The sequence below is a fragment of the Montipora capricornis genome, chromosome 10, assembly GCF_036669925.1.
Source record: "Montipora capricornis isolate CH-2021 chromosome 10, ASM3666992v2, whole genome shotgun sequence".
Classification (NCBI taxonomy): Eukaryota; Metazoa; Cnidaria; class Anthozoa; order Scleractinia; family Acroporidae; genus Montipora; species Montipora capricornis.
In genome coordinates this window covers 9,860,337-9,887,305 of record NC_090892.1, presented here as the reverse complement: position 1 = coordinate 9,887,305, position 26,969 = coordinate 9,860,337, and the positions used below count along the sequence as shown (strand labels likewise).

General features: G+C 38.4%; 1 protein-coding gene across 3 annotated transcripts in view; it reads right to left on the bottom strand.

The window, feature by feature from the left end:
* Nucleotides 1-26,423, bottom strand: part of LOC138021456 (adenosine receptor A2a-like) — a 37,307-nt gene extending 10,884 nt beyond the window's left edge. The window contains exons 1-2 of one of the 3 annotated variants that reach the window (XR_011126375.1): nucleotides 10,791-11,103; nucleotides 9,508-10,045 (exon numbers count right to left, since the gene is read on the bottom strand). The gene's annotated coding sequence lies outside the window, so the exon portion shown is untranslated. Of the gene's footprint in view, nucleotides 1-9,507; nucleotides 10,046-10,790; nucleotides 11,104-26,348 lie in introns of those variants that run through there. The other 2 variants (XM_068868338.1, XM_068868339.1) reach the window with 2 other exon arrangements.
* Between the last annotated feature and the right edge of the window lie 546 nt (nucleotides 26,424-26,969).

The window sequence follows — 26,969 nt, the reverse complement described above, 5'->3', positions numbered from 1 at the left end:
CCATGATTTATAGCTGATGAAATGGTACAATGTATACTCGTGAAACTTGGGAATAATTCCACTTGTGTTTTGTCCAAAATCAAATAATTTTTCTTGCCTTAAGGCTTATGAAATTATTTGATTTTGGACAAAGTGTGTGAAATTATTCCCTAAATTCACTCATCACTATTTGATAACCCATACAAATTCATCAAAATAAGGAATAAAATATATGCAAGTGATTTCATTATTATTAAATAAGTATAAAAATCTGGCTTATGTTACCCCAATTACAAAATATAGTTGTTAGAAATGGGTGCGGCTTATCTGTGGGAAGATCTGAAAAAGGCTGCCTCTGGTGGCCAGTTTTCCATCTTTGCATCCAATTTTATGCCTAGTTGCGTGTACTAAGCTACAAACGTTCCGCTCATATTCTTGTTGTAATGCAAAAAAATCTATGGCAAAACTGTGTTTAAGAAATTCCTGTCAACAAATACCAGAAAAAGATCAATCATATGTCCAAGTTGGTAAAAACGATGTTCATTACATTAAAGTGTTAAAATTACATTAAAGTATTTTCCGTTTCAATATTAGTGAATAGTGAGTTAACGTTTGATGAACAGTGGATGAATTTGACTTCTAAAGACTAGACTTTGGATTTCTTTTGTTTTCTGTCAAAAAACGTTTTTCCGTAAATTTCAGCTGGTAAGGTCAGGGTGCGGCTTACCTCCGGGTTTACAGTTCACCTGCCAGTTCAGTTGGGTAATACTAGCATACTAAAACAAATTAACCACATGGATTACCTGCATGGGTACACCTACTTTTCAAGTTACATCAAACTGTATGAGGTGTGCCACCCGCCAGTTCAGATGAAAAATACTACAAATTAGTATACTATGACAAATTAACTGCATGGTTAGACCGAATTTACAAGTTACATGGAACTGTATGAGGTGCGCCACCCGCCAGTTCCGATGAAAAATACTACAAATTAGTATACTATGACAAATTAACTGCATGGTTAGACCGAATTTACAAGTTACATGGAACTGTATGAGGTGCGCCACCTGCCAGTTCCGATGAAAAATGCTACAAATTAGTATACTATGACAAATGAACTGTATGGTTAGACCGAATTCACAAGTTACATCGAACTGTATGAGGTGTGCCACCCGCCAGTTCAGATGAAAAATACTACAAATTACAATGTAGTATACTACAACAAATTAACTGCATAGTTAGACCGAATTTACAAGTTACATCGAACTGTATGAGGTGTGCCACCCGCCAGTTCAGATAAAAAATACTACAAATTAGTATGCTATGACTAATTATCTTTAAATCATTGTTGCCACATGCAGATGTGTTTATTAGAAAGATATCACTTGTGTTTGATCTATTTGCCATTGAACGATGACTGACAATTTCCTCAGACCCAAGGGACAGTGAAACCTTTCTTGATTTTTGTCAAAAAACTTACAGTACATGTATATGAACAGAGAAGTCACTGATCTTGTTGCAGTGAATATTTCTCCCTTGTATTCACCCAGTTCATTGTGAGAGCATTCGACTCTTCCATAATTACCTGATGTCTGGAACAAATTTACTTGACCCAGCTAAAACAGTTTGACTTAATAATGTTCACAAGGTATATCCAAAATGGCAATGAAACCTCTACCCTCCCAAGTTTTGACACAAAGACATCAATTATTATTCACAATTGTATCACAATTTGCAATCAGCACTGTCTGTTTCTTGCATCTCAGGAAATTCCCTCCAATTAAATTTCAATGCTCAATTTCCTTCAGCACTGCATCTTGTGGTTGAAGTACATGAAGGCCCTGGAAAAGAGTCACACCAGTCAATCAATCAATTTATATAATTTCATAATATCATTTTCGAAGAATGTTGTAACAAATCACTTTTCCATTCATGAGCAATGTTCCTGTGTAGGTGAACATGAATAATGAAGCTAAGCGCTAAAGGAATTATTGCAAGAAACTTGTATCTTACCATGACAAGCTTAGGCCGACAAAAAAATATATGCAAATGAGCTTACGGTGATTTGAAATCACCCTTAGCTAATCATTAAGTGTAGCTCAAGAACTCATTTCGCAAGTTTAGGTGTCACAGATATCGCATCAGAGTCCGCTTCTGACATATTCAGTAACGTTTTTTTACACCTTTTAAGTCACAACGGAGAAGCATAAATCCACAAAACGTCATTCAGGGAACCTTTTTCCAGAGACTTTGCCCCGTGTAGCTCGTGTGGCGTGCAGCAATTCTCGCGAGGATTTTAGAGTAATTCTTGCTCGCACAATTCTGCAACACTGTGGCAAATATGCATAACTCGCTTTTTGAGTTCAGTTATTTTCAATTTACATATGCTTTGTATGTACAAAATTGGTTCTGCCTTCAGATAACTACAGTCCAAAACTGGACTGACTACCCAAGAGAGACAGAACTTATTAGTACAAAATAATAATTATTACAAAATTGGTTCTGCCTTCAGATAACAACAGTCCAAACTGGACTGACTACCCAAGAGAGACAGAACTCGTTAGCACAAAATAATAATTATTACAAAATTGGTTCTGCCTTCAGATAACAACAGTCCAAACTGGACTGACTACCCAACAGAGACAGAACTCATTAGCACAAAATAATTATTATTACAAAATTGGTTCTGCCTTCAGATAACAACAGTCCAAAACTGGACTGACTACCCAAGAGAGACAGAACTCATTAGTACAAAATAATAGTTATTACAAAATTGGTTCTGCCTTCAGATAACAACAGTCCAAAACTGGACTGACTACCCAAGAGAGACAGAACTCATTAGCACAAAATAATTATAATTATTACAAAATTGGTTCTGCCTTCAGATATCAACAGTCCAAACTGGACTGACTACCCAAGAGAGACAGAACTCATTAGTACAAAATAATAATTATTACAAAATTGGTTCTGCCTTCAGATAACAACAGTCCAAACTGGACTGACTACCCAAGAGAGACAGAACTCATTAGTACATTTAATAATTATAAATTACAAAATTGATTCTGCCTTCAGATAACAACAGTAAAAAATGGACTGACTACCCGAGAGAGACAGAACTCGTTAGGGTAAAATAAAAATGATTAAAACGAGACTGGTTGTGCCTTTTGATAACAAAAGTCAAAAACAGACTATCACATACAAGAAATTGTTTAAAATGCAATCTGTTTTGCAATAAAAATTTAATATTATAGATACTTTTAAAGATTACATTGAAACTGATCAATGTACTTCAGGTCTGGTATCCAGCTAGCAGCCTATGGCTGTATTCTGTCTATTACATATATGTAGTCTGTTTCAGTCTGACCTCTACTCAAAAACAACAAACAGCACTTTCCTATGCTGAATTTCTCGTTGAGCTAGCTCTGGGGCATTGAGGTACACAAGCAACCCCACCGTGACAATGTAGGGACTATGAGGTGGTTGCAAAGTACAAAATGATCAGAAAATCATCTGGCATTACACAGAGTAAACTCCCAGGAGTCAATCGGTTTAGTAAAAATTTACAAACTAACAAACAAAACAAATGACAAATTATCCTAATGATCTTTTGCTTATTAGCTTGGCTCCACATAACAAGCTAAATTATACTTCACAAATTATTATATATGCTACCCAAGAGGTTACAAAGTAAAATGGTGTGACAGTGAGTTAAGGATTGTATACCTCAGGTATATGCTACACAATTAATTATTAATTAATAGCATAGCTGTAAATTTAATTTTGTATACTCTTTCACATCAACTTTTAGGCCATGCTTTAACTTGCTTTTTCTGTGCACTTAGATCACTAAGAAGTAATTCCAGGTTTCACCTGAAAGGATTGTGATTGTGCATAGACCTCAAAAACCCAGCTCCTCCCGCTCACCTCCCAAATACACAAGAATGTCAATTAAAATAGCTACAAGCTTCGTGTACTTGCTCCTGTTCCACTTAATTTTGTCAGATTTATCATCATTGTCTGCCACCCTTCATCTGGGATTCTGGCCTCAAAAGAACCCAGTCGGGAAGTCGAAATTTGTGCAAATACTGTTGCAGCACATCTGGAACAATAACCTAGTGATCAAGTCCACAGAACCGCCTTATCTTGGACAATCAAAGAAATTAGATAATTTATATTTTGGTCAAATTGATGGAAATAAGATTTGTCATCAAGATACTTTATTTGGGTGGGATTGACGGAGGTATTGACAATTAATGGGAGACCAAAGCGAGATAATCTCCCAGGCGGTTTCTTCTGAAGTGTAACCGACCTTTCAGTGAAATCTAGTGTCAAAGGAGTAATCTTATTAAGCGCCCAGTCCAAAATTTAGCTTGCCTCCTCGTGCATGAGAAACCAGTGAAGGTACATGTAGTTATACATGTGACAAGGGAGTAACTACAGAATAACTGGCCACTATTGTGCTCTTGTAGTGGCATCGTTTGAAGAACAAGGCATCTGCAAGTGGCAAATAAGGGGCTGGTTATACAGAGATCCACATATTACATGTAATTCCCTATTCGTTATTATTGTTATTGCCTTAAATGGCCTTAATACAATATAAAGTGAAATTACTAAGGGAGTAGGTCTGCAAAAGTAATGACTGTGCTGCGGCCCTCCTTGGCGTTTTGGGAAACGAGGGAAGATGGCTATTTTGAACTGGGGAACAGAGGAAAAATGACAAAATGTCGGAATGATTTCCGTACAGGTCCCTACTTCATTATGCATGCAGAATAAATTAATTATTCATTCGCGCTATTGTTTTGTAGAACAATACGTATACCCAAGAGGACCGAATATATACATGGGTAATTTGTACTTACGGGATGAATAAAAACGGATCTCATTTTTTCTCTCCCTCCCTCTCTGTTTTCTTTCCCTTCATCGCCCACACCGTTACTCGTTTTTGTCCCAGCTTTCCCTTTCTATCTCTTCGTCTTGTTCTTATTTCCAGATCCCGCTCGGCTTTTTTTACCATTTTATCCCATGATATGTCACTCGCAGCTTGCCTTGAACTCCGACCCACTGTAAACCTCTGGATTACTTGTCCCTGTTCTTTGCCACTGAGCTAACGTGTCAAGTTGCTAATTCACACCTTGAAAATGATATTTATTTTGAATTCTGGCTGACTATTTACATAACAATGAAACGTAATTATATACACGTGCCGCGCCGAGCACCTACAATCGAACTTACACTTGTAGGTTACCTTTAAAAGATCCCTGTTTTACTACTCTTGAAACAACCCATCCCTTTAATAATGCTAACCGTAACCCTAATTACAACTAAAGGCACTGTTTAGGCTTAAGGTTAGTCCATGTGATAGTTTTAGGTTTTCCAGTATTGCTGTGAACTGTGACCTGCTTTTCCTTCATGCCCCGTGCGTGCGGCACACTTATAAGTTCACTGCGTGGAAGAGTATACCACGCTTAAAGTCTGATTGGTGCATATTTCATGGGAAACTTTCATGCACGAGTTCATGGCAATTAATATCGTTTCATATTTCCCTTCTTTTGAAGCAAACTTGTGTCTTCGTAATAATCAAGATGGCTACCGAAGTAAAAGGTCACAGCAATGGGAGATTTGATCATTTGGAAATTGTTCCTGCTTTATAGCCTTTCCAGAGTTGTGCATAAAGTGGTGCAAAGAAAACAATTTACTTTCGTCCTCCGTGTCCAAAACCTGTGTGAAAACGCAGTCAGTGCCGCAGTCAGACAAAGTGCCGCATCGGGAGATGGATTTGCTTCGTGATGCTCAAGAAAAAACTGCAATGGATAGCCTTCAATCCGCCAGAACACATATTAATTTTCTGACCGTAAACTTTCCTTGAAAAAATATTAGCCCTAAATACCTGTGCCCGGAAAGTTTACAACTGCCTACAAGACAAGGGCTAACATCATCTCACCGCAGTTAACCATCGCCTAAACTTCGTCAACACATACAAACGAGCCCACAGCAGGGCATCGAAAAGACATGATGGGGAGTGAAACGAAGTATGCCTCGTACGGAAACATCCATGGATCTCTACCAAAGCTATTTACTTGGAAGTATCATTGAGCATATTGCCGATCTCTACAAAGAGCGATAAATCGCAAAATCCCTCTAAATGCACCGTTCGTGATCCTAAATACAGGAAAGGAAGAAAATATACACTTTGCAGTGTCTCGGCGAATTTTTAAGCAGACAGGAAGAACAATTTCACGATGAAAAGAGCAGGTAGCCATTAAATTTCTTATGACAGTACTTTTATTTGGTTTGTTTCTTATGTTTGCGAATCTGAACCCTATTACAACGATTGCTTGAAACTCCACTTGTTGGGCTTATCCTAAAACTGAAAAATGGGTAAAATTGCAGGAAAAGTGCCGAAATTGCAGGAAAAACTGTTCGATTTTCCGTATTTCAGACAGAAGTTCGACCGACTTTTTTTAAGTCCATATAGACTTAGAAAAAAAACCTCTAAAAAGAAAGAACAAAGCGCCACAGTCCCAAAGGACGCCTATTGTTATCCCTATTGTTTTCTGGAAACCAAGGAATGTATGCATAATGAAGTAGGGACCTGTGCGGAAATCTTGCCAAAATGTCTTAGGAACAAGGCGACATAAACAATTTTAGGGAGCAAAATGCTGGGTACAAGTTTGAAAGTAAATTGGGCGGGGAACAAGGGAACACAACTTTAAAATTTTAAGCCATTTAAACTTAAATCAGGTTTGTAAGTAAGATGACGACTTACCGAAAACTCCTCCGGCAGTCTTTTGCTTTTCGGATCTTTTGAATCTTCCCGCCCATTCGCTAAATGTAGCTGTTCGGCCAGGCCACCCTTTGTTCCAAACGTTCGTAGAACTCCCTTTACGTTTTGAAGAAGGTCTCTATTTTTGCCATGAAGTCTTCACCGATTAACCCTTTCGGAGACTGTCTGAGGTTGAATCATGTCACTGGCGTGTATCTTTGTGGCGAATGCTGATTATCTGACCTGAATTGTCGTTGCACTTTCTTCCGGAATCCGTCGATGTTTACTGGGTTTATTTGGTGGAATGCGTGCCATTTCACCCGCACAAAATGTTAAGGAATCGCAAAGATCCAATTTTGGTCGTCCAACAAGGGAAAAAGAGAGGAAGAGCACTTACATTGATCGCCCGCGCGAAAAACAAACCGATAATTCAAACCGATCTCGTTCCCAGAGTCTTTGGGGCGAGGCAATTCATAATGGCGGACAAAGTTGTTGCATCATGTAATTATTGTGAAATGTCCAAAATCCTTCTCTTTGTGCCAACATCCAATCACAACCCGTTGCGAGCCCAGTGCGATTCCTGGGGCGCTTTCAACCGGGGAGAATTTTCTGCTTTAAAGGTGCAGAGCAAATTTCCTCAATCAAAATATGGAACGGGGGAAAGTGTGTTCCTTTTGAGATTTCCTTTTCTGTTTTTCTCAAGAGACTGGATACTAATCATTTAGAATAACAAATATGGTTGCCGGATTTTCGATCATCACTTCATAAGAAGTAATTCTCACCTACAGCGACGGGCTATGAAAGCACTCACGTTAATTGACTGAAACCCGCACGATTAATTTGGGCAGCTAAACACCAATGCTATTTTTTTTTCTTTTTTCGAGGAGCATGGTAAAGTCTGCTTACTAGCCTACATTACTTTCTCAATCTCATTCTCTGCTGGGACTCCTATATCACAAAGGCCTTGATTTACATGTTATTTGCATGATTAATCCCAGCAATTTACATGAAATTTACACAAAAAAACTATTTTATGGCCGGGTTGTGTCAATTTACATAGATTTTATGGGCTTTGCAATTGTTGTAAACAATTAAAACGGTCTAATCTTGTGAGGCCCTTAGTACCTGTTTATATGGAGAAAAATTGTCCCAGGAAGAAGGGTCACTCGCTTACCGGAGTTACCCTGGACCAGCCAACTTTTCCTACATTTCCCTATAAAATGCGGTTTAAGTAAACTGTTTACATGAGGGAAAAAAATGGCGCGGCTTGAAGGGAAACCCACCTAGCCGGGTCACCCTTTGTCAACGGTAGGGTCGCCCTCCTGGCCAGGCCAACTTTATTCCATGTAAACACTTTGGCTCGCTCAGTGGAGTCAACTTGGTCGAGGTAAGATGATGAGAGAATGCACGAGTACTATCTTCCCAGTCTCCTGATGATCGAAACTGAGCCGGGCAGCTTTTGACTCAGGAATAAAGGTTAGTTCTTTTCTCACATAAACGCTAGCTAAAGACCCGGCTGGGAGGGTGACCATCTTCCGAGGACAACTTTTCTCCATATCAACAGGGCCTAAGACTTGATCCAAGTCGAACTATTAAAACACATACCGATAGGCATTTTATAGGTTGCAACCGGCGAACTTTTGATAAACCGAACTCAGTGCAACATGCAGGGCTAATTCAACAGTTTCCCATATAATTTAATTAGGTAATAAATATTCGACACTCAAAATCATCGTGAACAGGGCATACAGATCCAAAACCATTTGGTAACTTAGACAGGACACGCATGATGATAGAGCGCAATTTACAGACATTTTGTGAGACATGACCAAACGGCGTAAAATCTTTGTAAATTTGCGATTTATAGACAATTTTGCAAGATTTTATAAAGTCTGTAAATTTCAAGTATTTCCTCTTGTTGTAGCTCCAATAATTTATAAACCTTTTACAGACATTTTATAGAGCTTTACTCAAGAAAACTCTGTAAAATATCTGTAAAATAAATTTACAAAGATTTTATATTTATGGAGTTAAGTGTTAAAGTCTGTAAATTTATTATTTACAGACATTTTATGAAGTCTGTAAATGGTCCAAATTTTCCAGTGGGAGACCAAAACAATAAACCCCTCATAAAAAACAGAAGCATCTGACCGAAAATACTATTAACGATAACAAATGCGAACTCAGCAAGGTACAGATTTTATTAGCTTGCTTTATGCAAAACAAATATTGATGCAAAAGCAAATAACTATTGATACACAGTTTTTAGAAAGAGCAGAAGGAAGTTTCCGGGACGATCGATCGAGAATAAAATACTTACGACATGAAAACAACATTAATTTTGAACCGTGAATATAGAATATAAAAAGTTACGATCAGCGACAAACATTTTGGGAGATTTTTGCTACGTTCAAGTAAATTGCAAAATTGAAAGTGACATGGCCGGAATTCAGCGGGTGCCGTGATTAAGTTACCGCGGCATTTTTACTCGCCAAACAGTGGAGCATCTGTGTCAAATGATGGCAAGATACCGGGCTTTTGTCAGTTTCTTTTTCTGTCAATTGTTATAAAGTTTGACAACGAAATGAGCGAAGTCAAAACAAAGATCACAATCGCCCAACTCTTGTTTATGCAAAGTCAAAACTTATTCTCCAAGACGCGTAAGACGTTATTTATCACCAGGTAATTCCATCATTTTGGAAATTGCAGCTACATTATTATTCATCTGCGTCACAATTTTTCACTGATTTTGGGGCTCATTTTGTTGAAACTCAAGCACGCTTCCAACAGTCTCTGAACCCCTCCTGCTTACAGAGCAATACTAAAAAACTTCTCCCATATCACATTTAAACCTTAAGCTCGAAAATTCAATACACAACATGATATTATAATTCACAAAGGCAGAAAATACCACAGAATCCTTTTCCACCGAAAAATTTATTGAAACAAACAACATATTTGCTCTTAGAGGCGAAAACCTCTTCCTATTTCATTGCGTGCGTGAAGACAAGAAACTCAATCGTGTCAAATTACCATGTACTTCAGGTAAATACAGCTCACTTTGATTTCGTCTCGACGGGCGATAGATCGTTGTCGAAGTCCAGTACTCGTCGCTTTTGAGATTCCTCCTGCCTAGTTTATCCAACTGACTTTCAATTATTGAGCTCCATAAGGGTATATTTTGTTTAAGGATCCACTAAAACGCCATTCGCGTTACATGACTTTCGACGCCATTGCAGGCTAAGTTAATGATTCTACTGTGTCCACCAGAGAAATCTACGCAGTTCCACTACCCTCTCGATCCTAAGAAAATACGCACAAAGACACCACTTACCAGGGGAGTGACAGGCAAGACTTTTACCGACACGGAAAAAAAAAAAGTAAAAAAAAGAAAACAGAAAAACTAAACGCACACCTCGACTAGGTTTGCCATAGGCAACCAGTAACAACAAAAAAACCCACGAAATGAAACCGAGATTCCGACTGGGTTTGGCAACCCAGTAAAAAACGACGAAATAAACGCAGATTCCTACTGGGTTTGCCATACTGGCAACCCAGTAATAAGACATGTTTCGACAGAAACTTCTGTCATCTTCAGTTGATTAGTGTACAAAGCGTTAGAACTTGAATTTATAAGTAGGAAAAAGTGCTATTAGTAACAACGGAATGTACATAAAACGTGACAATGTGAGAATTAAAAGGATAGTTTTAGATTTATCTAACGCTTTGTACATTAATCAACTGAAAATGACAGAAGTTTCTGTCGAAACTTGTCTTATAATCTTAAAAGTTTTGTCGTTTTCTTTAAAGTTCTGACTTGCCTGCTAATATCAAGATCTTTTGGAAATAGAGCCCTGATTTAAAACTAAATTTGTTTTTTCCATTCTTTTACAAGCGCTCGCGGAGCCAGGAGATGCGATTCATTCACTTTGTCTTCCTTTGATTGGATCAAGAATTGGACCCAGAATTGTTTGTTGGAAGTTTTTTCATGATCACTAAACAAAAAGCGTGCGATAAACCATGTTACTACCCTTTACTAAAAACCTACCTGTCTCCACCTTTGCTCCGGGATTCTCAATAGGTGCTTTGTTTTTCGAAGGAATGAACTACGATGTTAATAGCGCTTGTCGACTTCGTCCCAAGTCTTTAAATCATGATGTGGGCGGAACATTCTTCAACTTTGACAGATCACGTGTCTCCGCGTTAATCGAGGGCTTTTGTAATGCTATACCCTCTCGATACTCCTCGACGAATATCAACGATTTATCCGAGCAACAAATAATATCACAAACAGCGGGATCGGTAATCAGAATTCGAAGTACCTACATGCAACGTGTTTTAGCGCGAAAGTAGAAATTTGTTTTCTTAGTAGTTTTCTTTTTCATTGGTCGACTTACGAGTGTGATTTTTCGTTTCTTTTGGGTTAGTGACTCATTCACTGACCTCTGGTCCCTGCCTCACTTAAAACTGGAGTTTTCAAGGAACTCAACTGGAAATAACTTAATGTTGTAAGTGCTAATAATGATCTTCAAAGGTACATACTAAAATTTCAGCAATTTTCTTATTAAATGAATTCTTCTAGTGATTTATTTGTTGCGTCAAAGATCGAATTGATTTACCTACTCCAGGTTACTTAGGTAAACAGCTGGGCAGATAAGCTCTTCGTGCTTGACGTGTGGGTCTATATATGTGCTTAGGGTAGGTTTTTTTTTCACCCGGTTTTGGCAAAAGTAACAACTCCACTGACGTCTTCGGAAAAAATCGTGATTCCTCAAAACGAAACCGTTGACGAATTTCTTTAGTTGATTAAACGCGCCGTCGTTGTAAAGGGAGCTTTTTTTCGTAATTTTAACTGTCGAGGTATTCCTGCCAAAAACCAAAGGAGGTGGCAAAGGTTGGAATAGGCGGAAGATTGAGCTCTTCCATGATTCTTTGCATCAGCCAAGAAATCCAATGTGTACTTGTTCAATTTTTTTTTCGGAAAGTGTGAAATCACAAAATTCCCGCTTTAAAGTATTGATGTGAACTTATGCCACAAATATTATTTCTGAGCATAACCGAGTAAAGGGACTGAAACCCTTTTTTGCGCCATCTTCACTAAAATAATTACAAACATACCTTTGATCTGTTAAATTGTGAAACGTGAAATGTTATTGATCAAATGACAACATTTTCCAGATGTTTGAGACACGTATTTGTAAATATTAGATCTGGAATATCACATTGGTAGATGCAGGGAGATAACAGAAAATTTCTTCGGACATGAGGGATTATAACGCCTATCCCGACCGCAAGAAAACGATCTCAGCGTGAAACGGTACTTACAGTAGTTTTGAATCAGTATCTCCTACTGAAGTCCTTCAAAGTTCTCGATTTCTAAACATAAAGCTGGTGACCCGCGAAGGATTTCATAAATTACTGTCTTACCTCTGAAAAATACAACATACAAACGTATTGCAATTTCAACTAAAACCTTCAGTGAGCTATTGCTCGTCGTTTTGCGACTCCAAAAAAGTATCCACTTTAACGCTATGGTGATAATTAAGGCGCGAAACATTTTTTCCACCATTCTCATGTCGGACTTCAATTCACGTCGTCAGCCTATTGCTATTTCGTTGCTCTGTGCCTTTTTCACAGTGTTTTGTCATTGTGTTTTGTATTCATTCCGCGTTTTATACCTGATCCATATTTTTTACCCGGTCCGCAGTCCGGGTCCGCAGTCCGCAGTCCATGTTTTATACTGACCGAAGAAAAAATAACATAGTTTTTGTGTGGCTTACACGAAGTGTAAACCACTCAATGCCATGGCCCAAGATATTTATTCCTGGATTTGTCACGGTGAACAGAGTGGCTGTCACGTGGTTTACTATCGTCGAAGACAGGCCTCAGTCTACGCTCGGCTAAGCTACGTAAACTTCTAAGCTTCAGAAAGCGGCCATTTTGTGGGTGTAACACAGCGCGTTGTCGAAGATCGTTTTTTATCTAGTTATTCGTTCTTCTTTGCTGCTTGGATTTTACACGCCGGCTTTCCTACAGTCGGCTTGTCTTCTAAGTTCGGATTACAGCGAGGAGTTGTGCTCTCACAGGGCAACATTTCAATTCACGGTCTGGACCTTTGGTACAGGTTGCGTCACATGAAAACTTACGAGTCATTATTGACTCTCGCAAGCCAACATTTAACGGCTTCAATCTGCTCAGCAGACCTGCTTGAATGTCTGAAAGTTTCTGAAAGTATTTGAAAGGCTCTGAAGTTACTTGAAAGCAAAAGAGACTCTCCTGTGCTTGTGTTGTCATTGCTCAATGTTGTTACTGGGTTGCCAAACCCAGTCGGAATCTCGGTTTCATTTCGTGGGTTTTTTTGTTATTTTCCGTGTCGGGAAAAGTCTTGACTGTCACTCCCCTGCTAAGTGGTGTCTTTGTGCATGGAATCTTCTGTGCGTATTTTGTTAGGTTTGAGGGGGCTGGGGTAATGTGTAGCTTGCTCTGCACAATTAACCTGTAATGGCGTCGAAAGTCATTGTAACGCGAATGGCTTTTTAGTACATCTTTAAAGAAAATATACCCTCATGGAGCTCAAGAATGGAACGTCAAGACAGGCGGTGAAACATAAAGATCTGGAATCTTAAAAAAGCGACGAGTAATGGACTTCGACAGCGTGAATCTTTCGCCCGTCGAGCCGAAATCAAAATATGCTGTACTTCTAATATTTCGCCAAGGTGGTGTTACGTACAACACTGAAACCAAATGGAAATTTCTCTGGTAACTTACGGGTTCAACAAAGACAGAGAGGGAATCGAACACCACAAGTCGCATGTATTTAAAGTTTGCCTGTTTGTCTGGCAAGTAACATTCATTTTAGGACTCAGCTCAGCAAAGGTAAAAACAAATTGGAAATGTGACAGTGAAAAATTATTTGAATGAAAGCTTGCTGTCTCTTTTATGCTTTATTATTTACGGTCAAGGTTCTTTCGAAAAGGGTTTGATGTGAACTGTCAGAAATTTATTTATTTGCATATGCTTTGTGATTGTGTTTCGCTTGCTCGCACGCAACTGAAATAGGAAGGGTTTCTTGCCTCTTATAGCAAATATGTTGCTTGTTTCAATAAATGTTTCGCTGGAAAATATTTCTGTGAAATTTCTAGCTTTTGTAAATTTATCATGCGTAATTTTCGAGCTTAGCAAATTTGCATACATGTGTTGAAATGTGATACGGGGAGAATTTTTGTGGTAACGTATAAGTCACGAAAATAAATGTTGGAAGCGTGCTTGAGTTTCAACAAAATTACCCCCAAAATCGGCAAAATATTGTGACGCTGATGAATAATAAAGTAGCTGCTATTACCAAAACGATGGAATTACCTGGTGATAAATAACCTTGTCTTGGCGAGTAAATTTTTGATTTTCCAGAAACAATGGTCACTGTGACCTCTGAGAGTGATCTTTGTGTTGAATTCGCACATTTCTTGTCAAAATTTATAACAATTGAAAGAAAAAGAAAACTAACAAAAACAAAAACCCGGTATCTTCAGGAGTACCCAACGGAGCCGCTCTGCAAAATACCCGCTCTACAGGGCAGAATTGCGCTGGCTGGGAAATTGAACATTCGCTACTTAACTTGCTGGAAAGTCTTTATGAACACCACGCTTGCTGGGAAATTACGTTGCAACGCGGGTTCTGGCTAGATAAAAAAAATCTCTTGTTTGTAGAGTTTGTTTTTCCCGTGGCAAACGTACTATAGAAAATATATCTATCTTCGCACTGTTGAATAATCCCTCATTTTCCAGGGATAGTAGAGCGAGCGAAACATGCAATTAATTGAGTGTGAAAATCAAGCCACGCGAGAAAGGCGAAACGCGATCTCGCGCAAATACCTTTGAAATCGCCCTAATTGAGTATTTTGCCAGTACAGTATTTTGTGCTATCCATGGTGCTAATTATTGCTTGGGGTGTGCCAATGTTAAGTTATGCAATAAAGCAAGGCATATCATGCCGTGAATTCCTGCGAAATAGTTTCAACACACTGATTTGAGCGCATAGCACCGCTGACGGTCTCGTATTGTTTGCCTAAACGTCTTGTTTGCCCGGTTTCGCTTTCGGTTTACATTAATCTTTTTGTAGCTTGGAAGAAACCTCTTGCTTGTTTGGTTAGATTGTTGGGTTTTTTGTCTAGTTAGCGCCTACTGGCCACTGATTGATCCGTATCTGTGAAGTCAACCAAAAGTTAAGGTAAGCAAAATGTTGCGTTTTTTTGTCTGATATAGTCAGTTCAGGAAACCCCTTTGGAAATGTTTTTTCCAAACAGTTCTCTGCCGATAGAAGACGCATAGTCTTTCCGTCGAATAATGCACAACATTAGCAGAACATATTCAAATCTTATTTCATATGTCCAGTCTGTATGTTTGTAATTAGGTAAGCTGGAATTTTCCGTTGGAACTATTTGACAATGATCTATTTTAATATACTGAACATTTCTCATATAGCCTTAGGTTTGGCTTCATAGAGGACAAGAAGCTAAAAAAAATTGTTACGTTGTTTTAGGGGAAGAAATCCAAACCTAAGGTTTGTTTAAATGCACTCTCCTTTTAGATCCTGTAGATCGGGGCGGCGGGAAACGTCGTTCAATTGCGGTCATTTTGAAGGCGTTGAGCAACTGGCCAGATATCTTTTTGATCTTTGAAGATCGCAAACGGTAAGAGAATTTTATGTTTGTTCTTCTTACGCGTACTAGACCGAATTTTCCATCGAAATCGAGAGTCCATTTTCATTGTTACATAAGGCTAGAGCAACTTTTCGCCTTAAAATGTGGCATTTTAACGCTCACTGAGGTGGACTGTGCCGTGAATTGTATTTAAGATCGCCACGTAGCCATGTATAGCTGAACTGAGGGATAATGAGCGATTGTTCGTTTACCCTAATTTCATCTTAAGTTTGTTTATGATCAGTTGTAATGGAGTGAACCTTATTACAAGTTTGTCCCTCTGATCTCGGGAATTTTGGAATTTAGTTTTCGGTTTTCTTTCTTATGTTTTCTGATCCGGGTCGGTTCGAGTTGATCCGTCGTGGACTGCATGGCGGCCCGAGTCAGTTGATCCGGTCCGACTTTTGTATCTGCCTCTGCAAAAGGCCAACGAGGGCTCTTTTCATGCAATGTCACCTTTTATAAACGTTTCCGTTTATGACTTTGCGGATCTGCCACACTGATTGTTTATTGTTCCGAGCGATCTGGATATGATCCTTCACTGATTTCTGACCGTAACAATTAAAAGAAAAATGCACTGAGGCAACATCTCCGGGCCATTTGGGCCAGCGTAAGCAATGTTTTCAAGGTTTTGGTTACGTTAGGATATTAAGATCGTTAGTTTACTTTTTTGGCCCTATTCGCAATAGCGTAGGACTTCTTTATTTTGACAAAGATTCTGTCCTCACCAACGCTGAAATGCCGCGGGATGGTCTGTCGCGTCTTCACAAAGTTCCGCATGAAGAATTTTTTCAAAAACACTGCCGACAAAAGGCAAAAACTGGACAAACTATTGAACTGTTTTTTTGTCAATAATCTGTTACGTTGTAGAGGAATATTTCTTTTAATCAGAGTAAGGTTGAGAGAAAGATCGCTCATTTTGGGCTTATGTGCGGTGTAAGACGCACCAGTGACGTCACTTACTAGCGAAGGCCGGTCCTAGAGGAACAGTGGGCACAGAGGAACAATGCGCACAGGGGAACAGTAGGCACAGAGGAACAGTGGGCACAGAGGAACAGAGGAACAGTAGGCACAGAGGAACAGTAGGCACAGAGGAACAGTAGGCACAGAGGAACAGTAGGCACAGAGGAACAGTGGGCACAGAGGAACAGAGGAACAGTGGGCACAGAGGAACAGTAGGCACAGAGGAACAGTGGGCACAGAGGAACAATGGGCACAGAGGAACAGTGAGGACAGAATCTTTGTCAAAATAAAGAAGTCTTACGCTATTGCGAATAGGGCCAAAAAAGTAAACTAACGATCTTAATATCCTAACGTAACCAAAACCTTGAAAACATTGCTTACGCTGGCTCAAATGGCCCGGAGATGTTGCCTCAGTGCATTTTTCTTTTAATTGTTACGGTCAGAAATCAGTGAAAGATCATATCCAGATCGCTCGGAACAATAAACAATCAGTGTGGCAGATCCGCAAAGTCATAAACGGAAACGTTTAAAAAACGTGACATTGCATGAAAAGAGCCCTCGTTGGCCTTTTGCAGAGGCAGATACAAAAGTCGGACCGGATCAACTGACTCGGATCGCCATGCAGTCCACGACGGATCAACTCGAACCGACCCGGATCAGAAAACATAAGAAAGAAAACCGAAAACTAAATTCCAAAATTCCCGAGATCAGAGGGACAAACTTGTAATATGGTTCACTCCATTACAACTGATCTTAAACAAACTTAAGATGAAATTAGGGTAAACGACCATGGCTTTTTCTGTGAAACTTTGTACCAGCTCTGGTGTGAAACTTTTGCGGTGATTGTCTGACCACATACGACCATGGCTTTTGCTGTGAAACTTTGCACCAGTTCTGGTGTGAAACTTTTGCGGCGATTGTCTGACCATATACGACCATGGCTGACTGGCATTCTTGGCATGTTATTACCTTCTCATTGTTATTTCTCGCGAAAGAGATTAATTGACTGTGCATTCTTGGCATGCGATTACCGCCCCATCGTCAGCATCGTTACATTTCGAGAAAAGGTTTAATTGACTGTGGATTCTTGGCACGGATTACCTCCTCATCGTTACTTTTCGCCGCGAAAAAGATAATTGACTGTGTATTCTTGGCATGCGATTACCGCCTCATCGTCAGCATCGTTACGTTTCGCGAAAAGGATTAATCGACTATGCATTTTTGGAATATAATTACCACCTCATCGTCAGCATCGTTACGTTTCGCGAAAAGGAGAGAGGGAATGGTTTCCATTTGATTGAAACAGCAAGATTACTTTTCGCGCGAACGTCCTTAAATGCCGAGTTGTTATAGTGCAACACCATTGGAAAAAGAAACTATACTAACATTTTGCCTATGTGTTCATTGCGTTGTTATTTGTTTACGTGTCATCTTGATCGCCCTGCAACTACTTCCAAAGTTTACATTTTAGCGAGGACCTCTCTGTCGAGAAACTGTAAGTACAGATTATTATTATTATTATTATTATTATTATTATTATTACTATTCCTGTTGTTATTATTATTATTAATATTATTAATATTTATTACTATTAATTTTCATTTATTATGTAATTATTTATTACTATTGATGTTGAAACCTTGCTGGCTGGCTCATAATGTACGCCACCGCTCGCTGTCATTTCGCATTTTAAAATATGATGGCTGGTTAAAAGCCGTCTCACACGATGGCTGGCTGGGAGTTTTATTTCCTGAAACTCTTGCTCGCTGGCAGTGAAGACCGGGTATTTTTTTCCCAGGAACGTTAAATATTAACGAAGATTGACGTAGAAACATTGTAATAGTTGCTGCAACATTATATGAACAATTTTGTCAAAAATGGTCGTTGGGTACTCCTGTATCTTGGCATCATTTGGCACAGATGCTTCACTGTTTCGCGAGTAAACATGCCGCGGTAACTTGATCACTCTGCCCGCTGAATTCGATTTGCGATTTACTCGGTGCAGCCAAAAGTACAATTACAACAAAACAAGTAAAATCTCCCAAAATGTTTTTCGCTGATGGTAACTTTTTATATTCGTGGTTCAAAATTAATGTTGTTTTCACGTCGTAAATTTTGTTACCAATTGCAAAATATTTTATTCTCGATCGACCGTCCTGAAACTTCCTTCTGCTTTTCTTAAAAACTGTGTATCCATATTTATTTACTTTTACATCAATATTTGTTTTGCATAAAGCAAGCTTACAAAATCTGTATCTTGCTTGGTTCGCATTTGATAGCATTAAAATAGAATTTTCGGTCCTATGCTTCTGTTACTGAGTGGTATATTTCTTAGGTCGCCCATCCAGATACTAACCCACCACACAGGGTTTTCATGTCGTAGATTTTGTTACCGATGGCAAAATATTTTATGCTCGATCGACCGTCCTGAAACTTCCTTCTGCTCTTCTTAAAAATTGTGTATCCATATTTATTTACTTTTACATCAATATTTGTTTTGCATAAAGCAAGCTAACAAAATCTGTATCTTGCTTGGTTCGCATTTGATAGCATTAAAATGGAATTCTCTGTCCTATGCTTCTGTTACTGAGTGGTATATTTCTTAGGTCGCCCATCCAGATACTAACCCTGCCGAATGCCTAGGCAATAATTTCAGTTCTCAACTTTTGTTTACAAAGCTGTCAGATGCTCTCAGTTCACGCTTACACTTGTGGTGGAAAGAAGTTGCATGATCAACATGTCAGCCCAGAAGCCAATGTTTCTCAATTCCCTTTTATTTTCTTCAGTCTCTCTGGGTTCAGTACTTTGCTAGTAACCACATGTCTTCTAAAGGGGCTATTTATCTAAGACTTCTACCATGGCGCTACAATGATAGGCAATACCAAAGCAATATCGTGTACTGTTAGACCTACATATTACGCAAAGACAACTGTCAACATGTCATCCCAGAAGACAATGTTTTTCACTTCCCATTTATTTTCTTCAATCTTTCTGGGCTCAGTACTTTGCTAGTAACCACATTTCTTCTCAGGCTATTTACCCAAGACTTCTACCATGGCACTACAATAATAGACAATACCAAAACAATATCGTGCACTGTTAGAGCTACATATTACGCAAGGACAACTTGAATCTCCTGGAAGACAACACACAGCTCAGTTGACATTATGGAATAAATCGCTGTGTTACTTCACTACCACACGTAAGCAATGCGTGTCAATTTAATTTAAAGAGGACAGGAATTTCTTCTTTCTGACAAATGATTAATTAATAGGCCGGTAGCCAGGTTTTTAACCTCAGAAAAGGAGCTGTTTCGTCGTACGAACGTGTGCGGACCTGTGAGCCAAAGGGCCTCTGCTGGTATGACTTCTGGGTGACCCCTTAAATGGTCTTGATGACCTACCAACTTGAAAAAAATTGCCTGGAACTCTGCACGTACCACAGGCAACCCAGTGTACCCTCACGGAGGGTCTAGTTGTTGAATAGAATTGGACGAATCATCCACACACAGTTGACAAGAGTCTGCTAGCCCACGATTTCGTCAGAAGTAAGTAACATGGGAATCTCTGTTGAACAATACCGATCAAAAATCGGCTCTCATGACAATTTCCTTAAAACAAAAGATGCTTTGTCGCGTTTCAATAATGATGCTTTACATGAATGTCTTTTATTTACCAACATTGAAACAAGTTGTTGGACAATACAAAATATGGAATGGAGTAGTGTTTTGGTTTACCCAATTTGTGTACTACACTTGCTCACAATGTTTGTTTTGGACCTTTTTGTACAGTAGATTAGCACTTTGCATGATGTCAAGTTCATCTATTCATTTCATGTTTCCACATAGCTTGAACTTGGTAAACACACTGACATAAAATTACAAGGTCCATAATAAGAAAACTTCAAAGATTCTGGTATTTAAAGTCATACGATACCATCATGAACTTCCCTGTACATTGAATTCTGTTGAACTTTTTCTTAAAACCTCCAGGTAAAATTGTTAATCTTATTGGGTTAAAAATTATTAGCAATGTTAATAAGCACTACTCAACATACGATTTATTAAAATATTGCTTGTGTTCAGATATCGTTATGCGTCTATCTTTTTTTCCCAAATTCTTCCACTTGCAACCCAATAGCCACTTACATCAACTAAATTTTTCTGTGTTTCTTTATTGAAAATTTAGCATTATGATACTTTACATGCATATATTGTCAAAAATTATTCTTACATTCAAACCAAATCAAGCTCCCAATGTGGCTTCTAGCAAAGGTTACATCATTTCCTGTATGTCCCAGCCCTTCTGCAAAGTTTTTCGCTCTTGCGCTGGTACACAAAATGCCAAAAACATTCATACAAAATGCTTTCCTGGAGTTGATTTCACAACACTTGCCCTGGACAAACTCAGAACTCAGTTCCACTTGGTTACGTAAACAAAATCATGACTGAATCTATCAGCCCACTATAGGACATGATGCTGACATTTTTTCAGTTCCTTAAATCCTCAGGATACATGTGCAACCGCTGTTGTCAAAATGACACCTCCATAAAACTTTACCCAATAACCCTCATCTTGAAAATAAGCATTTCAGGACGGATGTATGTCAATTATCTTATTTTATTGATTGAGAGGAACAATATTGAAAACTAACCGCAAATCAGATATTAGCTCTACTAATAGAAACTCAATGACAAAACAGATCCTTTTAATTTGTAACCTCCCCCATCAAAGCAGCTCAATTTCGTAAGCCACACATGTACGCATTGCGGACCTATTTTTATATAAAACTCTGAATTTCGAATTCTCAGCGAAAGATTAATGACAATAGATCGTAAAATTCCTAGGGAAGGACACGATGTTCTGTCAGAAGGAAGAAATTAATCACTTGCTAGGCAACCACAAAGGTGCAGAACAACGTACTTTTAGAAAAGAAACTTACGTCTTTCGTTTTTTAATTTTGTTTTAATATTTAACTGAGTATTATTTTATATTTCATCTGTCGGGTCGGGAAGCCTTCTTTGTCGGGTTATTGACCCGAGACCGGACTCTTCTCTGGAACAGTGTTGATGAATCCCTTCACTGAAGAACCATTTCTTTCAACAATTAAGCAAAAAATGGACAACAAGCTTTCTTTCAAGAATTCTTGACTAACAATTTTTAGTCAAACTTCAAATTGTTTTTCACCAGAAGACTGTACAGAGTTGAGTACAAATGAATAAAATGATAAATAGCCAGAAAATTGTAAACACAGACTACTCAAGGTGTTCGATTCCGTCTCTGGTATCCAACTTGAAAAGGGTACCAGAGAATTAGCCGTTTGGTTTCAGTGTTGTACATAACAGCACAAAAATGCATGTGTTAAGAAATACATTTCCGCTTTGTTTTATCAGTCGTGCAATAGTCTACTTGACTTTCATCAATATTTTTTAAACCAATTTTGACTGATCACGATCTTCTCTGATCCAAAGCTGTGCGAGACTTATCGTTCACGGTTTTTTCAAAGGTTTAAAACCTCAACTTCACTGATAACAGCGCAGTTAATAAAATATTAACGAGAACTCGACGAAGAGGTAAATCAGCGACTTCCTGTGGCGAGTGGTAATGTTTATTTCAAGCTTCTTATGCAAGTTTTGGACAGACAATATTAAATTACAAAAAATATTCCACTTAAAGGTCGTTGAAAAGCTTTATTTTTTGGGCGTTCATTTGGACGAAAAATGTCACAAAAACCTTTTCTAGCGAAAAATGTATTGAAACTAACCAAATATTTGCTATTAGCAACGAAAAAACCCTTCCTATTTTAATTGCGTGCGTGCAAACAAGAAATAACTTACAGCAATTAAATATATTTCAGGCTCGCAGTTCAGGATCTTAAAACCATTTGTGGAAGAATCTTGATCGTAAATAATGAAGCACAAAAGATACAATAAGCTTTCTTTCAAATAACTCTTCGCTATCATATATCCATTTTTTTTACCTGAAGACTGTGCAGAGTTCAATACAAATTAAAATAAATGTAAATTGCCAGACAAGTGAGATGCGACGTCAGTAAACAATGTGAGGCATTTAAGGCGTTCGATCCCTTTTAATTAAACTCATACAGAATTTGCCATTTGGTTTCAGTCTTGTACATAACATCACAGTTACCCAAGTAACATTAGAAACAAAGCTCACTTTGTGATATCCAACGGCGAAAGGTGCAATTGTTGTCGAACACCATTAATCGTCGCTTTAAATATTCAGATATTTATTTTTCACCACCTGTTTTCTTTATCCAGTTGACTTTCCATTATTGGGCTCCATAAGGGTATATTTTTTTAAAGATCCACTAAAACGGCATTCGCGTTACAATGACTTTCGACGCCATTTCAGGTTAAGTTAAATATTCTACTGTGTCCACCGGATAAAATCTATGCATTTGTAGTACCCCCTCAAACTTACCAAACATGCGCGCAAAAGACTCTACACACAAAGACATTACTTAGCAGGGGAGGGACAGGAAAGGCGTTTCATGACACGAAAAAGAAAAAGAAAACGGAGAAATGAAACGCAGATTCCGACTGGGGTTGGCAACCCACTAATAATGGAATAATTCGAGAGTTGGTTCGATGTCTTATTTGTTCGTCTTGCGTCCATGAACTCCAGGTAAATACTTATTTTTACGTTGTGGTCTGAAATTGTTTTAAAAAGTCTTTTTGCTAATTCGGCCGGAATCGTATGGGACGAGTGAATGACTTCACATAAATCAGGCCTTAACTCACGTAGCAGATGACGCATCAGTGGCTAAGGATCCGATGCCTTATTAAAGTATTTTTCTATTCACCTGTCCATAATCTAGAACCATGCTGAAGAAAAATACAATTAAATATAAGGAGAAGCCGCTTTGTTCATCATGATTTTCTTATACTACTAAATCCTTCAATTACTAGTTCAGCTGAAACCTTAACGTGAGGCCTTAAGAACTGCGAAATCTCGATGTTCTTCAACTTCCACTGGCGTGGAATATATTACATATTGTTCTGTATTTGCATAAATTAGTTAGCCATGTGCTTATAAGCGGAGTAGGCTCGTTTTCACTCGGCTGGGAGTTTTCATTCAATAAACGATTGTGGTTTTCTTGTCAAGAGTTGTCTCTCCCTTCGAATTTGACACAGATGACATTTCGAAGGTGAATTTGATCGTGAGGTGGAATTGGTTAGCAAATTCAACAAAGCTGCTGATTTCGTGTTTGCTTATGGTCCACACTGAAAAGATGTTATCAATTAACCTTTTCCAGATAATAGGTTAAGGAGAGCTGGATCAAAGTAGTTGTTTCTCGATGTGAGCCGTAAAGATGACTGAGAAAGCTACTGCCATTTTTGTTCGACAAAGAAACTTTAATGTACCAAAATGCGTGTCGCTTGTGTAGCAAGACTATTTTCCCTATTTTGGCCAATTACACTGTTGCTGCCTGGTTGCGCCGTGGCTTAAACTTCCAACAACCTCAGTTGGAATGGGAAATTTAAATAACGCGTGAATTCAGCTTTCAGTGTAAAGATGGAAATAAAATTAAATACTGATCAATTTCCTGATCGGTTCACCTTTTAGAATTCTTCTCCTTTGTGCCCTTTCGAACAGTTGTGGATATTCTGTGGAAAGGTTGAAATTACCATTGACAACATCACAATAATAATTGAAAAAATGTCTCAAGTTTTTAAAATCCCTTGTCTCAAATTCAAATAGGAGCCAAACACCTGCCACATTTTTTAATGGAGAATGAGTTAGCAAGAACAAAACAAAACCGCGACATTTAATATTTTCACCTTTAAGTTAAGCGATGTATATTTGTGCAGCTGTTTTATCCAAGTTTGGCCTGTTGCCATAATTATATTTTCAAGCAATTTTATTTTATGTATAAGAGTTAAGTTATTCTTCTTGTTCGCTCCCGCAATTTTATTTAACATTGCTTTTGCAAAGGGCAAACACCAATTTGCACCAGCGAGGCAAAGTCCTGAATAAACTTGAGCAATCCTTGAAATTGCGCTTGCTCTAAGTTAAGAGGCAGCAATAGGCCTTATTCACGATAGCCGCCATGTTGGTTTTCAAGTTGTCATCCAAATTAGCCATCTGTTATGCTGGGGAGCAGTTCATAACTGCGAGGATCATAGAATCACTTGATTTCATATCCGCAGTTCATATATGATCCATTTCATATATCATTTCATCGTTAACAGAGATTTGTCACGGACTGTACAGTCACGGGTTTTACCCATTTTGACCGTCACGGATGTTCGACCGTTTCGGGTTTTACCAACCTCCGTTTTGCGAACCCATTGCAAGTGACTCGTTCTCGCCCAATCGGAAAACGTACGATTTGCTCTAAGATTCGAGTGGGTTTGAATGTGTAATGTTTTTTTTTTATTCTGCATGCTTGATACTATCAAAATTTATCAAACACACCCCTCCTCATTTAGCCACGCTATACGTGGTTTTTGTAGACTAAGTACTATCCCTATATTGTTTGTTCTGTCCAAAGATTAAAACAAATGATTATATTTTTTGTTAAGAAACCGAACACCTGTCTTATTTTTTTCGTACGATTTCGAAGCCGGGACTTGGGATCATGACAACTGCAAGTGGTCAAACTATCTAGCCTTCACGGATATGGATCATGAACGATCCTTGGGACAGTGAACGTTAATTGAAGAAAAAAAAGTATCACAAATTTTACATGGGACTTTTGGTGAAAAATTATAAATATGACTTTTGTAATTGAAAGAAGCCATTGAATAACGTCTTCAGTTTTTGTGGTTTGAAAGAATTTCGTTGAGTGCTGTCAGCACACAAGTTTGCCACGATTTAAATGGTGCATCGAGTCGAAAGAACAAATTGTTGTTTCCTAATTAGAGCGACTTTCATGTGACCTTGAAAAATAAACATACAACAAAACGAAAACAAAAATGCAAAACATTTAATTGGCTTATCGAGCAAACCAGAGCGAATTTTCATCGGCTTAGCGAACACGGATGCAAAAATGTCATCTCTTCATGGAACTTTCTGGAAAGCGATCGGCATTTCACTTTAACGTCATTTGAAATGCAGTAATTTCATTGCCCATATTAGGAGTTTCCTTGGCGGGAATAAGGAGAAGGTTTTTTTAATCTTGCCAAACATTGGTCCGTGAAACAAATAGCAAACACTTTTTTAATGGTCAAAATGAAAGTCGCTGTATAACTCAGAGTTATTGAGTTTTGCGGAGCCATTAATTTTGAAAGTATAAATCGTTCTCGCCCAATCGGAAAACGTATGATTTGCTCTAAGATTCTTGTGGGTTTGAACGTGTAATGTTTATTTATATCCGCATGCTTGCTACTATCGAAATTTATTAAACACAACCCGCCTCGTTTAGCCACGCTATACGTGGTTTTTGTAGTACTATCCCTATATTGTTTGTTCTGTCCAAAAATTAAAACAAATGAATATATTTTTTGTTAAGAAACCGAACACCTGCCTTATTTTTGTGATGATGGCACAGTGCAAGGATGTTTATAAAATGGGTTTATGTCTTCACTAGCCATGGCTAAGTTCTCAATATCAATGCGACAAAGGATATTTTTATATCTTAAATGAGTTGGTGAGAAGGAAAAGAAAAAACGGACATTAAATATTTTCACAATCGATCACCTTTAGCTGTGCTCCGTGACTTGCTGGCAGCTCCAAAAAGCTCATGCAAGCGAGTTTGAGTAGCGAGAACACAATTTCAAAATTGACAGCTTTATATGATTAGCGCAAGTATTTCGAGATTCTCCCATTGTGTTACTTCGTACGAAACAAATCAACTATATCCAGTGTACATCCTAAAACTAAACTGTTTAAATCTAAACTGCAGCATTCCGTTCAATTCAAGTTTGCTCTGTTTGATCTGTTAATATATTTTTCATGACGAGTGTTTAAAAAATCTTACCTCCCCTGTACAATGAATGGTGAAATCTTTTTTCTCGTTCTCTCTTCCTATTTTATCTTACACCTTTGCTTTGGCAAAGGACAGGCACTTAACAAAAAATAATGACAATTTTCACAAGTGAGGCCGAGTCATAAATAAACTCGACCTGTGACGCAAACTGACCAATCACTGATCTCGCGCGTGCTCTCAGTTATGCAGCTGCTTGCAAACCTGGACATAAGTAAAAATTTTAAGCCGGAAACGAATAACTAAATAAGAGTAGTGAAAGCGAGGCCTAGGACTAACCATTTGCAAAATAATGTGATAGCTGTAATTGGTTAGACCATATAATCTTCGTGAATAGGGATCATGATTCTTGGGGCACTGAGTCTTAAAAAACCCCATGACTCTGTTCCTCATTTCCAAAGATTTAGGACGTAATGTCCGGTGACATGTTCAGGCCCTTTACCCCGCGAGAGATAACGACTTAGTGATGTGTCGGCAAGACTAATGGTGTTTGGGTAAGCGTTTGAAGGAAATGATGCTTTAAAAAAAGCTCATTGCAGAGAATGAGGCCGCGACATATCGATGATATCGGGGAACTTTGATCGTATCCCAGCGGCAATTTTAATGCTCATTAGT